The sequence below is a fragment of the Corvus cornix genome, chromosome 4, assembly GCF_000738735.6.
Source record: "Corvus cornix cornix isolate S_Up_H32 chromosome 4, ASM73873v5, whole genome shotgun sequence".
In the NCBI taxonomy this organism is placed as follows: Eukaryota; Metazoa; Chordata; class Aves; order Passeriformes; family Corvidae; genus Corvus; species Corvus cornix.
In genome coordinates this window covers 52,005,745-52,020,495 of record NC_046334.1, presented here as the reverse complement: position 1 = coordinate 52,020,495, position 14,751 = coordinate 52,005,745, and the positions used below count along the sequence as shown (strand labels likewise).

Below are 14,751 nucleotides of genomic sequence, written 5' to 3'. Positions count from 1 at the left end.
AATAATAACTACAATTACAGTTACTGGGAGTTGTTTGTTAAATGTTTGAGCTATGTCAAGATATTTTTTTCTCACATCATGAAAAGCATCTGAGTTCTTGGCAACTTTTTTCCTCTTTTATCTGTCATTTTGAACTGAGCTGTGTAAGTGATGTGGTTTAGGTCAAGGGCTAGCAACATAACTGATATGTAAAGAAAATTTGAAAAGAAAAGAAACCCCACAAAGCTTCAACAGCTTTTACCTCTTCTTAATTTACTATTTGTTTACTGGTGAATTTGTTATGACTTACAATAATAGTAAAATTAAGAAAAACAGGCTTATATTCTAAATATGCCTTTATCTCTGTGCTTTAAAACACTGGCCAATAAGCTTATTTGGCTTTTTTTTTCAGGAAATACTGTACAAGTAATGTAATCCATAAAGAAAACACACTATCAAAATACACAATCTTTTAAGGTTCTTATCAATATGTCCAAAAGAAAACATTTGCACCTTCTTCCTTTTTAAAAATTTTCTTTCTTAAAAATGAATATAGTTTTTGAAGAAAGAAAGGAAGAAAAGAAAGGCTTTGTATTTTTTTTTTTTTAAATATAGGAAAACAATGTCTTTTTAAAACTAAATTTTAAGGGCTTTAAAGAATAAATTCAGAAAATGTTTTCTAGTGATTAACATGTCTATGCAATATATTCTGTTCTGCAAAATAATTTTTCCTGCTTAAAAAATACCTTGGTCCTTGGGGATTTTTCTTCTTTTAAGATAACTTCATGTGAATTCAGAAGTGATTCACCAAGCACAGTACAGCTGCTTGAAGAGTAATGAGTTGTTTCATTGGGTTCAAGCTTTCCACTTGTTTCAGCTACCCATTAGTGGTCCAATTAATTTCACAACACTAGCGTTTTGTCACCCAGCACTTCCTATGGAATTCTACTGTGAGAGATATTCTTTAATTAAACCTTTAAAATGTCACCAATGTTGCATTCTACAGGTGAAATGCAAAAATACGTTCAAGGTTTACAAAATCTTTATTATTCAGTGGGTGAAGTAATAGGACACAAAGAAAGCCTCTAGGCTGATGATTTCTAGGTCTGTTTAGCTTGAAAAAGCTGCAAATATTTAATGAAGATACTTCTACAAATTGACTGTGAAAGATTTGGCACTTTAAGGTTATCAAGATAAAGCAATAGTTCATTCACCCCATAATTCTTAGTGTTGGAGACTCTCATATACTTCAGATTTCAACTGAAAGTCTCAGTGTGGAACTATTTCCATTCACACTGTGACATTCTTTGAACATGGGAACAGAAATTAAATCTCCATCTGACTATGCTGTGAAGTCCAGGCTGCATGCCATTCTTAAACATACAAACATTTTTTTATTTTTCCTTTCTAAAAATATATCAAGATTTTTGACCTTAACATGGAAGTTAAAATCATTTGCTCTTACTTCAAGACAAGAGGAAAAAAAAACTTTCATAACTGCCCTTCTGTGGCTGGCAGGTTGATGGAGGTGATTGTCCCCTCTACTCTGCTCTTATGAGATCCCACGTGGAGTACTGCATCCAGCTCTGGGCCCCCCAATGTAAAAATGATGTCAACCTACTGGAGTGGGTCCAGAAGAGGGCCACAAATATTCATTTTCCTATGAGAAAGGCTGAAGCAGTTGGAGTTGTTCAGCCTAGAGAAGAGAACGCTCTCTGGAGAACATAAACCAGCTTTTCAATATGTGAAGTGGGCTTATAAGAAAGGTAGAGAGAGACTTTTTACCAAGGCCTCTAGTGACAGTATAAGGAATAACAGTTTTAAACCGAAAGATGGTAGGTTTGACTGAAGGTCAGAAAGAAATTCTTTATGAGTGTGGGGAGGCACTGGAACGGGTTTCCCAGAGGAGTTGTGGATTCCACATTCCTGGAAGTGTTCAAGATCAGGTTGGGTGGAGCTTTGAGAATCTTAATATAGTGGATAATGTCGATGTCAAAAACAGGGTGGATGGGACTAGGTGGGTCTTTGAATGTCTAAATGGTGCTATGATTCTATGACTCTTTTTTCTACATCAGTATTTGATTACAATATTTAAAGCACTGAGCATCACCTTATTAGTTTATTTATTTTAATATTTTCTACTTTAAATAATTTATCTTAATACTGTTCTTCTTTGGATAAAATAGCATCATCCCAGAATGTAACTGAATCCATTCTTATTCTTAGAACCCTCTATTTACATGTTTGGTTACATCTTAAAGATGGAACTAGTAAAGATAAGACTGCTGTACTGCTCACCTCTACCAAATGTGTCTACCACTAATTAACATGGTATAAATTGACATGGATTATATATGAGATATCGAAGTGTTGTTTTCACCATGTGGAAGAGAAACTGCATTAATCCATGTTACTCAGATCATCAGAACAAATGTATCCATATTCATAGCACATTTCTTACTTCTTGTGATTCCTTCCAGCCTAACCAATTCTACGATTCTGTGATTTTGTGACTTTCAGCATCTCTCAAATTCATTGTCTGAAGTGTCTGGGTAAGAAACTCATGTCTCGAGATTCAATGACTTCAAGGAGTTGAGACATAAATATTACTAGATCCCTGAAATGTGGGTACAAATATAATAAAAATAGAGAAAAAGGAGACCTAGTGCATGAAACATTATTCTAGACTGGACCTGTCTTAATATGATCTACAAGTTTTTGGAATGAGGCTGCTATTTCTATTAGGTCTGTGGTGGATGGATGCACTTCCCAAACAAAACATTTGCTAAACATCTAGGTTTCCAAATCTATTATTTATATTCTTACCTGAAAAAGAAAAGATTCTGAAATAAGAAACTTTTGATAGAAGACTTCTATCCAGACAGCTATTTTCTTATCTTTGCTTATCCTGACTATAGGCTGCACATATCTATTCTGTCCTCAGTCACAAAATTCTCAAGCTTCAAAAAGACTTCTTTGAAGCAAGCCTTTGAGATAACTAGAATAACTAACTTTGAGGTGGTTATTTGGTCACTGAAGAGAGAAAAGCGGTCACATTCTTTTTCTTATGCCTTCTTTTTCTTTAGTCTGTTAGTATTTCAAAGCTTGAAATGCTGTTCTTTTTGTAACTTACTGAGTGAAAGATTCATGGCTTTCATTTGAATGGTATCATTAGTCATATAAGAGAAAAGTGACTAAGACAAAAAGAGAGAGAGTTTCATGGGGAATAAAAAGTCATTATATCCTAGTCACAAAGTTTTCTAATCTGAAAGAGTACCTACAGTACCCTCCAGAAACGCCTGTGAAGTGCTCAGCCCAATCAAATCTCCCCATGGTTGTCCTTTGAATTCTTTATTTCTGGCTTCTGTTGCATGCATATTTAATCAGACCCCTCACTTCTGTATCTGCAAAGGAAATTTTAAATATAATATGCTCTATAGAAAGGAAAAGTACCCATTAACTCACTTCCAAAGCTGATGATTAAATTTTCAGAAAATACCTTATTTGAAATGGAGTTCATCATAATAGTCTCCCATCAAAAAGATTTATGATCACCATCTTGAGCCACAAAACAACATATGGCAGCCAGTATCTAGATATTTAATTAATAATGTCAGTTTTGTCTAAATATTTACTAAATATTTTACTCAGTTTTAATGAATACTAATTATCCTATGCAGTTTACTCATTGTCATTTGCAGCTGGCCTAAAAAGGGAAAGATAATACAGAAGGTATAAACTAAACTTTTAATACCAAAGTGATTTTAAAATAACTATCTACCTTCATCACCAGAGAGGTTTGCAGGCCAGAGTCCTCATGAAGTCTTCATGTATGTGTCCTTGAGAAGTCTTTCTCTATGGTATTAGAAAAAAATTAAAAGGGAAGCTGAATAACACTTCTTATCATTCACAGAAACTTGAATATTTCTGAGATTCTTCAAGGAATCAAATGGACCATGGTGTGTTGGTTTCCTTTCTTTAGACTTGCACTTAAAACTATCTCTCCAGGTTCTGAGAAATCCTTATATCACATATCTCCCATCAAATCCCTTATTTTCTTAAATGGAGTTGGAGTGTGACAGGCTAGTGCTGTTTGTGCTGTTTTTCTCAGGTATTTTGCCTTTTAGCTACACACCTATTCAAGATAAGAAGAGAAATTTCCACTGTCTTCAGCAGTTTAGAAATTTAACAGAAGGATAGACCCATATCTAATATTTCTGTGACTGTGCTGTCACAAATGTAAGGGCAGATTTCCATGAATGCAAATTTCCATGCATATCACTGGTAACGCATTTTAAATGAAGAAGGTGGTAAGATAGTGGTTGTAGAGAGGAGTGGATAGAAATGTCTCAGTTTTATGGACAGGTTGATCTACCCTTTATGACCTTCACACTTCTAGATTTGAAAATGACATTTAAGTTTCTTGCAGATGACAAATCCTATGGCTACATAAAAAGGAAGGGGACAAAGGCATGATTTACCTTAGATAAAACAACCTTTTTAGTAAAGATTTATTGATATTAGTTGAATTTGCAGTAATACCTACTATTTTTATGAATTCATTCACTAAGATTCTAAATTATGCCAGTTGTCTGCGTTTCAGTTTATTGGCACACTTCAGCTTTCTACTAAAGAGCTTTTCTGCTTAGCTCAGGTTGTCATGACCCATGAATTTATTTCATAAGATAACAAGTGTTCATTAACTGGAATGGTTTTTATATAAGAGAAGGAAGTCTTATAAATTGTACACTGTACCTTGGTAGACATTAAATATAGTTATTATTATATTTATTTTATTTTAATTTTTTTAACCAAACTCCATTGCTATTTCAGGAATGAGCTAGACACTTGAAAAATACATTGCTTTATATCAAACAGTCCATGCATTTCATGGACCCTTTATATTTTACAGAGGAAGACACTACTAACCACTCTATCAAGTCAGCAGAGCAGACATCCAGGATTGTCTCCAATACAGGAGTATAATAACAGGCTATCCCTAGCTTGTGTAATGGTTTTTAGTAAACAATTTCAATTCCTCTCAGGTTTTTGTAATAGTGGAGTAATGATGCTCAAATTTTTGCAAAGCGCTTAGATATTCACATGTGCACATACACACAGAAGAAACAGAGGAAATAAATAAAGTATCAAAATGTATTTATGTACAGGAAATTAATTTTGCCTTAGCACAAAGCAAAATAATTTTTATTTGTAGTACATCAAATACACCTACTGAAAACATAACTTCAGTCATTCATTATTAGCTAATTATGTTGTATGGGTACACTGTTTTCTTCCATATGAACCAGGAAGGGATTGTTTTTTAAAATACCTGTTTTATTGCCCTTTTCTATTTCCTTTTAAAAAGTACAAAATTCCAAAGATAACATGCAGACTATGTTTATGTATATTGTATCAAGAAAAGTTAAAAGAAAATACTTGCCTTCCCCATATTTTTTCTCTTCTTTTGGTTTGACAGCAATGAAAACCAAATATTTCTTCTTTTTGATACTACTTAGGAAGCAGAAAATATATAAAGATATTTCTGTACTTTTTTTTTTGTTAGAATATATTATAATTCCCACAAATACTGATTCCACTAGTTTAATCCTAACTATGTAGCACTGTAATGAATTAAAATTTTCTATACAGCATCACACAACCAATTTGAGATACTTTTTTTTTTAGATTTGATCAATTGAAAAACCATGTAGTCGTGAAGATGAAGACCATGGAGAACAAAGCCTCAGCAGTAATGATAATAGGACTGCCTTAGACTAGCAGAGTCAGCATTAGCGAGAACAATATTTGTCAAACTACCATCACAAGACCAAGACAGCAATTGCCATACGAAATTATTTGCTGTGTTAGATATTTTGTACCTCCTCTTTCAGTTAAGCAGCCTCCCCTTTTTGAGAAATCCAAATTAGTGTAAAATAAAATAGTATTTTTTTATATAGATCATCTGTTTAATATTTATCATAGACTGCTTTATTCAGCACCCATGCAAATCATTCACAGTCACTGTTCAAGTCAGTGACAGATGCAATCAAGACTTGTGGTCCATGGATGTCTACATTCTTAGTGGTAAATAGAAGTAAAAATTAATTTCAGTAATATTAATAAATTTATAATTAAGGCTGAAAGATATTGTTTATCATTTGATCTTATTCCCATCTGTCCTAGTTATGCATTTCAGGATCTGTACCATCTATACACCTGCTGCTTGTTCTTAACTATGACAATTTAACTGATTATAACTAACACACTTGCAGGATTGTTATTAAACCTGTGCAATTTTCCATCAAACTGTGGTAATAATTTTAATTCTATATTCATAAGAGTTGTAAGAACTTCACATTATAAAATTTCCTTATTCATATTCTATTAAGTCATATTTTAGTACACTTATTTTGCCTTTTAACACTATTCTTGCCTCTTTCTCTACTTTTTATTCTACTCAAGTACTACAAATTTACAAAAGTATAAGTTAGTTACAGGTTATAGGACTATGGACACAGTGTAACTCTCATCTACAATTTCTAATTTTTTTCAAATTTAAAACTTATTTTTGCCTTAAAAATACCACTAAGCTTGCATAACAGCCAACTTCATAGCTTCCAGAATCTTTTTGTGTCGTGTTTTTACCAGATACTAACTGTTTGATCATGAAGTCACTGCTAGAAGAACTTCTCATGTCATTAGAATATTTACAGTGTAGGCAAACAATTGTCACCATGGCAAAGGCATAGCTGATTTCATGTTGTGGAAGAGGGAACGAACACTGCTTGACACAGTCTGTCTTTATGATATGAGATATAATGGCACCTCTTTTCTACATTTACAGGGGCATCTGATATTTCCATAATGAAGTACTGAAATAAACCTAAAAGAAATACTGTATTACTGAAAACTGTAATCATTTGTTGGTATAGATTTAATACCACCAGTCTCTGGTGGTTGTATTGGTTTCACAGACTTGGCCACAGTCATTCAGAGAGCTTCACCTCCAACAAGGGGGTCAGTGGTCATTTGCTGCCAGCCTGTTGCTCAAACAAGCTAAAACCAACTCAGGCCAGGGCAAGCCCAGATACTGCACTGTGAGTTGTGTACAAAGCCAGTGGGTATTTGCTATTGATGGCAACTCATTTGCTGGGATACTTCCATCTGTCTTACAATCATTCTTTTTTCACTGTAAATTGTTAAAATAAGAGTCAGCAGTGAGACATTTCCAAAGGAAAATTTATATTTTTTGACCTGTCAGCTTTCTGGTTCTTCTCTAGCATTTAAGAATCTCATTGTTTAAGTGGTCAGTCCTGAGAACATTCCAAAAATTGCTGCTTGAATATGCAATTGCGATAAAAAGCGGGCTTATTTTTTTATACTTTTTAATGTTGTCATGAGTACATGAAATAGTTTTTTCGATGTGTTGCATATGTAGAAGTATATTGATTCAGGATTAATGAGACAGTTCAGGATCCTGCAAACACTTTTGCACTTAAATAGCTCAGTTGGCTTAAATGAGACTCATCTATTGCTGTCTCTGTCCGGCTCTGTGGGGCATACGTGTGCACCCGCAGACACACGGGTGGGTTCGGTATTACAGTCGGTAGCAAGAGTCACAAAGGGCATTTGGGTGTGTTCTGGCAGGAGCATTTATTGCTGCTACACTGTCAAAAGGTGCAGAGGCAAATACAAGAACAATGGCGAGCTCAGGGTTTTTCCTGGGGCCGGGGAAAAGGCGGGACTAGGGAACAGGGACCAATGGGGAAGCTCTGGGGGAGTGACGAGGGGTAGAGGCCAACAGCCGGCTGGAGAAGCCAAACTGGGGTGGATTACCGTAACAGAACAATGCATCCTGGGAGAAACTTCTTTCCCTCATCATGACCGATAAGTCTCTGGCACCAGAGACTGTCTTACCAAGAGCTCTCTCTGTCCCTTGTGCCACAGGCCAATTGGCCACCACACTAATCAGCTGTATAAAGTAATTCACAAGCATTGATTATTTGCAGGAATACACTCTACATTTAAATGTATGATCAAATACTTCTGTTGTATGATCCCTAACAGTTAAATGCCTCAGGAATTCTTGTTTGGATTACCTTTTCAAGCACTTATTGAAGAATACAGTTCAGTAGCATATCTGTTCTTAAATTAAATGACTTTTTTATCAAGAACAAATGGCCTACAACATCTTGATTTGAGATCCCCTTATTTTTGTAGTACAACAGCACCATGAAAAATAAAATAGAGTATCTCATTCAGAGATGTCATGAACACTGACATTCTCACAAGGTGTTAAAAAGCTTTTTAGAAAATACAACTTCTTAAATATTGCCTACTTACAACCTGATCTTGGGTGTTGCTTGCAATTCTGAATCAAATGAATGATCTAAATTCAATTACTTGAAATTAGGAAGAAAACAAATACAGTTGTCTGAAAACATTTTCTGTGAAACAGAACATTGCATATAAGTCCATTTCAATTTGCTTTAGAAGAATAATTTCAAATATAGCAGGGGATGAATAAAATTGTTTCTCTTAAACCATTATAGGAAAATTTATAGTAATTAAAATGAAAATCTCTTGTAATTGTTAAGGTGAAGTAAAATAAAAACATTACTTTTCGATGGAGATCTAAATTGATAATGGAATCACAGAATCAGAATCACAGAATCACCAGGCTGGAAGAGACCTCTAAGATCATCGAGTCCAACCCACACACTAACACCTCAACTAAACCATGGCACCGAGTGCCACATGCAATCTTTTTTTAAACACATCCAGGGATGGTGACTACACATCCAGAGATGGTGATGGGAAGCTATAAGGTGTTCTCTTTTGTGACAGCAAAAGGTTCAACTTAATGAATCAGGAGTTTCATTCAATTTTTTCCACTGTTATGAAAGAGGTCATTTTGCCAGTTTCAGTTCTATCATAAAGACCATATCTACCTTCAGTATGTTACTTCAAAGTTGTTAATATGATAATCCTCTCAGTGAATTGTGGTAATGAAATCAATAAAAACCCCAAAATATCAATTTTTCATGGAAATAATTAATATTTTGTTCAGATTATTGCACTTCCATTGAGAGATCTGAAATCTAAATTGAGAACATCTCAGCCATAATTTTAATCTTGGCTATAAAAAAATTCAGTAATAATTCTCACAGGCTTTTCAGCAGTTTCATGGATTTAAAATATATAATTCAATAATAGAATATTGTAGTTCCTCCCCTTAGCTTCTTCTCCTTCCAGACAAATAGCAATGTATTCATACTGATTAAGCTGCAACAATTATGCTTCGTACCATTGTTAACTCTGTTAGAGATCTGCATGATAGATTAGAGAATGGTGATATTTAAACTCTGCAGTATTCTTATGTGGTGCCTTAATCACTTATTGTAATTTGTAAAGGGTTTCAAAATAAATTCACAATTGCATTGGACTATGTACTGAACTTTAGAGTTGACTGTTTACATAAAAAAAAAACAAAAAAAAACAAAAACGTAAATAGACAGAAAGCTTTGACCAACTCAACCTTTGTTACTAATGATCTGTAAAGCATCTATGCAATCTATGCAGCTTTGATAGAAAAACCAGTCCTACTGCATTACACACTGGGTCAGCAGCTATATCCTCTCCCTTTTAGCAACATTTCTGAAGCTTGAAGAATGTAAGTAGTGTTCCTACCTACATTCCTAGTGCTTCCAAAGACGAAAAAAGTGTTTCTTGAAATCATTTGCATCTGTTGACCTATCTACATAAAATCCATATTTAGAAGTTCTTCTTTAAAGCAAAATTACCTCTGAAGATTTTTAATATCCATATTCCATATACATTTCATTTCTCTTTTTATTTCTAGGCCGGGGAGGGAAGAAGGGAGAAACCACTGAGAGTTATCAACTGAAACTTTAAGGTAAATTTAAAACACCGATAATTTTTATGAAAATCAATGATCTTGAATATATGTTTCTCTTAAACATTTTGCATTGTGGAGTAAATGATTTTCTCTAGCAAAGATTTTAAAACACAGGTCTCTGAAGACAGACTTCTAAGTGAGTATGGAGGTTACAGCCAATCTAAAATATATTTTGATCTTGAATAAAGAATGAAATATAATGAGAGTTGAGATGTGTTCAACACATCTGAGACTTGTACTGTTCAGTTGCTGTCTATAAGAGTACCTCTGAGAAATGAAGCTCTTAAGATTTAAGCAGTTATCACTATAGTGTATTAGCTTTTTAGGATGGTAGTATTTCATGAATACCATTTTGCTAGGTGTTTGGCCAGATGTTGCTCTTTCTTTCATGTGACCATGTGACTCTGCTGATTTAAATACAAAAGTCATCTATTCCACCACTTGATGCAACTGGGGAAAAAAATAAATTGTTGCTCTGCAAATTCTCTTAGTCCAGAGTTCAGCATCCTCTGCTCTGAAGGGAGTTTGAATTTCAACCTAGCAAAAAAATAATTAGAAAAAAAGATTGTTGCCATTTGAACAATAGAATGTCAAAATCTGCCATATTAACATTATTCTAAAATATTCAACCCTGAAGCAGTTCTAGCAAACTTTAAATATGCTGAATAGGAGATGTAACACAGACCAGGTGGGCTTCCAGCAGCAGGAGGCAATATAGGAGAAAAACAATCAGAAACTTAAAATGTATAGTTTAGGATATTTTCTACAGAGATTTTTTTACAACTCTCTGAAGTCAGCACCTGCAATTTTCTCCTCTTCAGCATTTACTGAAACTTCTGCAGAGCTAGTAAAGGTAATTATTTTATTTGAAATTCTTCCACAATCTCTAGTGCTCTTGCTGTTACATTATCAGTTCTGCCACTCAGCTCTCCTGCTAAGGAGTCTTGTTTATTAGGCAGAAAGATAGTGCTTCTAAGGTTACACCTAAGAACACCCTCACTATGGTGCAGTATTTTGTATATTTATTTCTTTAGGGTTTTTTTAAGTGAGTTCTCTTCAGTATTATTAATTATTGTATATTGAGATCTGTGAATGTTGTTAATGTGTTTGTCATAACATAGACATTATGGAAAATGAAGAAGGGCCTGTCAGTGAGGTGTTACAGACCGATACAGGGTATATGTATGTAGTGGTTTGAAAACATTTTAATTTTCTCCACTTGTATGGATGAAGGAAAACAAAGCTGCAATAAATGTTTAAAGAGCTTTTCTTGGTGGTGAAAATAGAATCAACTTCTCCCAATAGAAATATAGCACATGAAAGAAAGGAATAATCTTAATTTTGGCTTTAAAATTTTTATAATGGAATAGTCCAGAGATGTAAGGATAGAGTCAGACAAAACAAAATAAACTCCTGAGATAATAATCCATACTTTTCAGCAAAATGCTCCTTTTTAAAAGTAAAGAAGAACATTCTGCTTGAATCTTTTAAAGTCTATCTGGGCAATATACTGGGAAGCATCCAATATTGAAGGACGAAAGAAGAACTTTTCTAATTCTACTGTGTTCCTTTCTGAATGAGGATTCAGGTTAAGCACCTCCAAATGTTTGCAATTCTGTAAAAGTGACAGAAATTCTACATTCTTTCAAAAAATGTAGAATTCTCGTTCTACATTCTTTCAAAAATAATGGCATCCAATTTTCAATGCATTTCACTGACTGCTCATCCAGCACTTATTTCAGCTGTTTTTCAATGAGGATGTTATGGAAGCCGGTGTCAAAGACCTTCCTGAAATCTGGCTAGTCAGAATCCACTGCTCTCTACAAGTCTGGGCATTTCATCAGAGAATCCTTTAGGTGGGAAAAGACCATCAAGATAATCAAGTCCAGCCTACCACTGCCAAGTCCACAAGTAGACTATCCCTAAGTGGAACATCCATGCATTTTTCAAAAACCTCCGGGGATGGTGTTTCAACCATTCCCCTAGGTAGCCTGTTTCAATGACTGACCACCTTTACAGGGAAGAAATTTTTCCTAGTATGTAATCTAAACCTCTCCTTGGTGCAACTTGAGGCTATTTCATCCTTTCACTTGTTACATGGAAGAAGAGATAAATGCCTACCTCACTACCACATTCTTTCCGTTGCAGAGAGTGAGAAGGTCTCCCCTTAGCCTCCTTTGCTCCAGGCTAAACAAGCCCAGCTCCCTCAGCCAATCCTCATAAGATATGCATTCCAACCCCTTCACCAGCTCCATTGCCCTTCTCTGGACCTGCTCCAGCACCTCAATGTCTTTCTTGTAGTGAGAGGCCCAGAACCGGACACAGGATTCGAGCCGTGGCCTCACCAGTGCCGAGTACAGAGGGACGATCACTGCCCTGGTCCTGCTGGCCACGCTCTTTCTGACACAGACCAGGATGCCATTTGCGTTGATCTCCTGGGCACACATTGGCTCATGTTCAGCCATATATCCACTAGCAACTCCAGGTCCTTTTCCCCCGGGCAGCTTTCCAGCCACTCTTCCCCAAGTCTGTAGCACTGCATGAATTTGTTGTGACTCAGGGGGAGGATACAGACCTTTGCTTTTTTCAACCTCATACAACTGGCCTCAGGCCACTGATCCAGCCTGTGCAGATCCCTCTGCAGAGCCTTCCTACTGTCAAGCAGATCAGCACTCCCACCCAGCTTACATGATCAAGGTATCAAGTTGGTCAAGCATAGCTTCTGCTTTATGAATCCATGTTGACTACTCCTGAAGATTTTCTTGTCCTTCATGTGCCTGGAAATATTTTTCAGGATTAGATCCATAAACTTCTGAGGGATCAAGTGAGGATCACCAGACTGCATTTCCCTGGATCCTTGTATTGCTGAAATGTGAGCTTTGCTCTTCATACTGAAAGATGGTGCATTGATGTCAAAACCAGAACAGCAATTCATTTTATCAGCTTTTGTAAAACTAAACTTATCATAAAAACTTTGATAGGGCACCTTCACGTTTTCTTCTATTATGAAGAATGAATTATGGATACAGACTAAGAGTTCTGTCACACCCCAATTACCTCATTTCCAGCCGACTACTCATGACTGCATCTGTGACTGAATTAGAAAATATCTTGCAGGTTAATGAGATCTTGGTTAAGTACACTGAAGCTGGACAAGGGAAACCATCTTTTTTTTTTTTTACCATATTTAATAAAAATACATTTAACCCATAGAAAAGAAGTAATGGGGATGGTTTTCTAGATGCTCTATGACTTTTAAAACAACTAATGAATTTCCTGTTTCAAACTCATGGTATCACTAATTCGATTTTTGTCTTCAGAAGGAAAATGCAGTTTTCCCTCCTTTTCAGAGGAGTTGTAATGACAGAATGGTACAACGGTTGAAAAGAGGTATAAAAAAATCCCTGTAAGTACCATGTATAAATTCTCAGCATGTAGTGACATATAAAAAAATGCTTTCTTTCCAAATAGAACATTGTAATTTTACATAGAAACACTAATATTAAAAAGGCATAGGAAGAAGACTGAATTAGCTATTTATGATTAATTTAGGAAAAATTCTCTTGGCTTCTTTTCCAGAAAAAAAAAAAAAAAAAGAAGAAAAGAATGATAAAACACTGAGATATTTATATGATAATTTCAAGAAATTTCATTTTCAAGTAGTGAACAGATTAAAAACATAGCATTCCCATAGTAAGGAAATGTAAGGACAATGAAAATACATACATTAAGGAATTGTTTTTTCCTTTTTCACCTCATACGACATATTTCTACTGTGATATCAGATTGACAAAAAGTAAAACCATAGAATCATAATTTGTCTGGGTTGAAAGGGAACTTTGAAAGTCATCTCGTCCAACTCTCCTGCCATGATCCCAGACATCTTTAACTAGATCAGGCTGCTCAAAGCCCAGTCCAATCTGGCCTTGAATGTTTCCAGGGATAGGACATCTACAACCTCTGTGAGCAATCTGTTCCTATGTCTTATCACCCTCAAAATAATTTTTTTTTTCCTAATACTTAGTTTGAATTGATCCTTCTTTAGTTTAAAACCACCACTCCTTGTTCTATCTCTACAAGCCCTATTAAAAAGTTTGTTCCTGTGTTTCTTTTAAGTCCCCTGTAAGTACTGATAGGGTCTCCCTGTAGCTTCCTCTTCTCCAAGCAGAATAACCCCAGATTTCTCAGCCTTTCCTTGAAGAAGAAGTGCTTCATCACTCATCATTTTTGTGGCCCTCTGGCCTCTCCAACAGTTTGTGTTTTTTTTGTGCTGAGGACACCACATCTGGACACAGTACTGCACATGGGGTGTCAGAGCAGAGGAGCATAATCGCCTCTCTCAACCTTTTTTTGCAGCCCATGATGTGTTTGGATTTCCATACTGCAAGTGCACATTGCCAACTCATGTCCAGCTTTTCATCCACCAATACCTGCAAATCCTTCTTGGCGGGGCTGCTCTCAATATGTTCAACCCCCCAAGCAGAGGTTGTCCTGCTCCAGGTGCAGCACCTTGCACTTATTGAACCACATAAGATTCCCATGTGCCCATTTCTCAAGCTTGTCCAGGTGCCTCTGGATGGCATCTTGTCCTTCAGGTGTGTCAACTGCACCACTCGGCTTGGTGTCATCTGCATAGGTAAGAATGAATAAATTATTGTCATTGCTTAACCAAATACCTGATGACTAAGGACCTCAAATAAAAACCCTGCACGACACAATATGTGGCATTTTACAATGCCTGATTTATGTACAGATCTTACCACAAGTGAGTTCAGCTATGTCAAAATAGATACTGTTGTCATTACAGATACAAAGAAAAATAATTTTTCATAAATTCTAAAACACAATTA

At 35.5% G+C, this 14,751-nt stretch overlaps 1 long non-coding RNA gene across 1 annotated transcript; it reads left to right on the top strand.

Moving 5' to 3' along the window:
* Nucleotides 1-9,856: 9,856 nt before the first annotated feature.
* On the top strand, nucleotides 9,857-14,522 carry LOC109144914. Its single transcript, XR_002045954.2, has 3 exons — nucleotides 9,857-9,898; nucleotides 13,222-13,307; nucleotides 14,258-14,522. It is a non-coding gene; the product is annotated as an uncharacterized LOC109144914 (long non-coding RNA).
* Nucleotides 14,523-14,751: the final 229 nt, after the last annotated feature.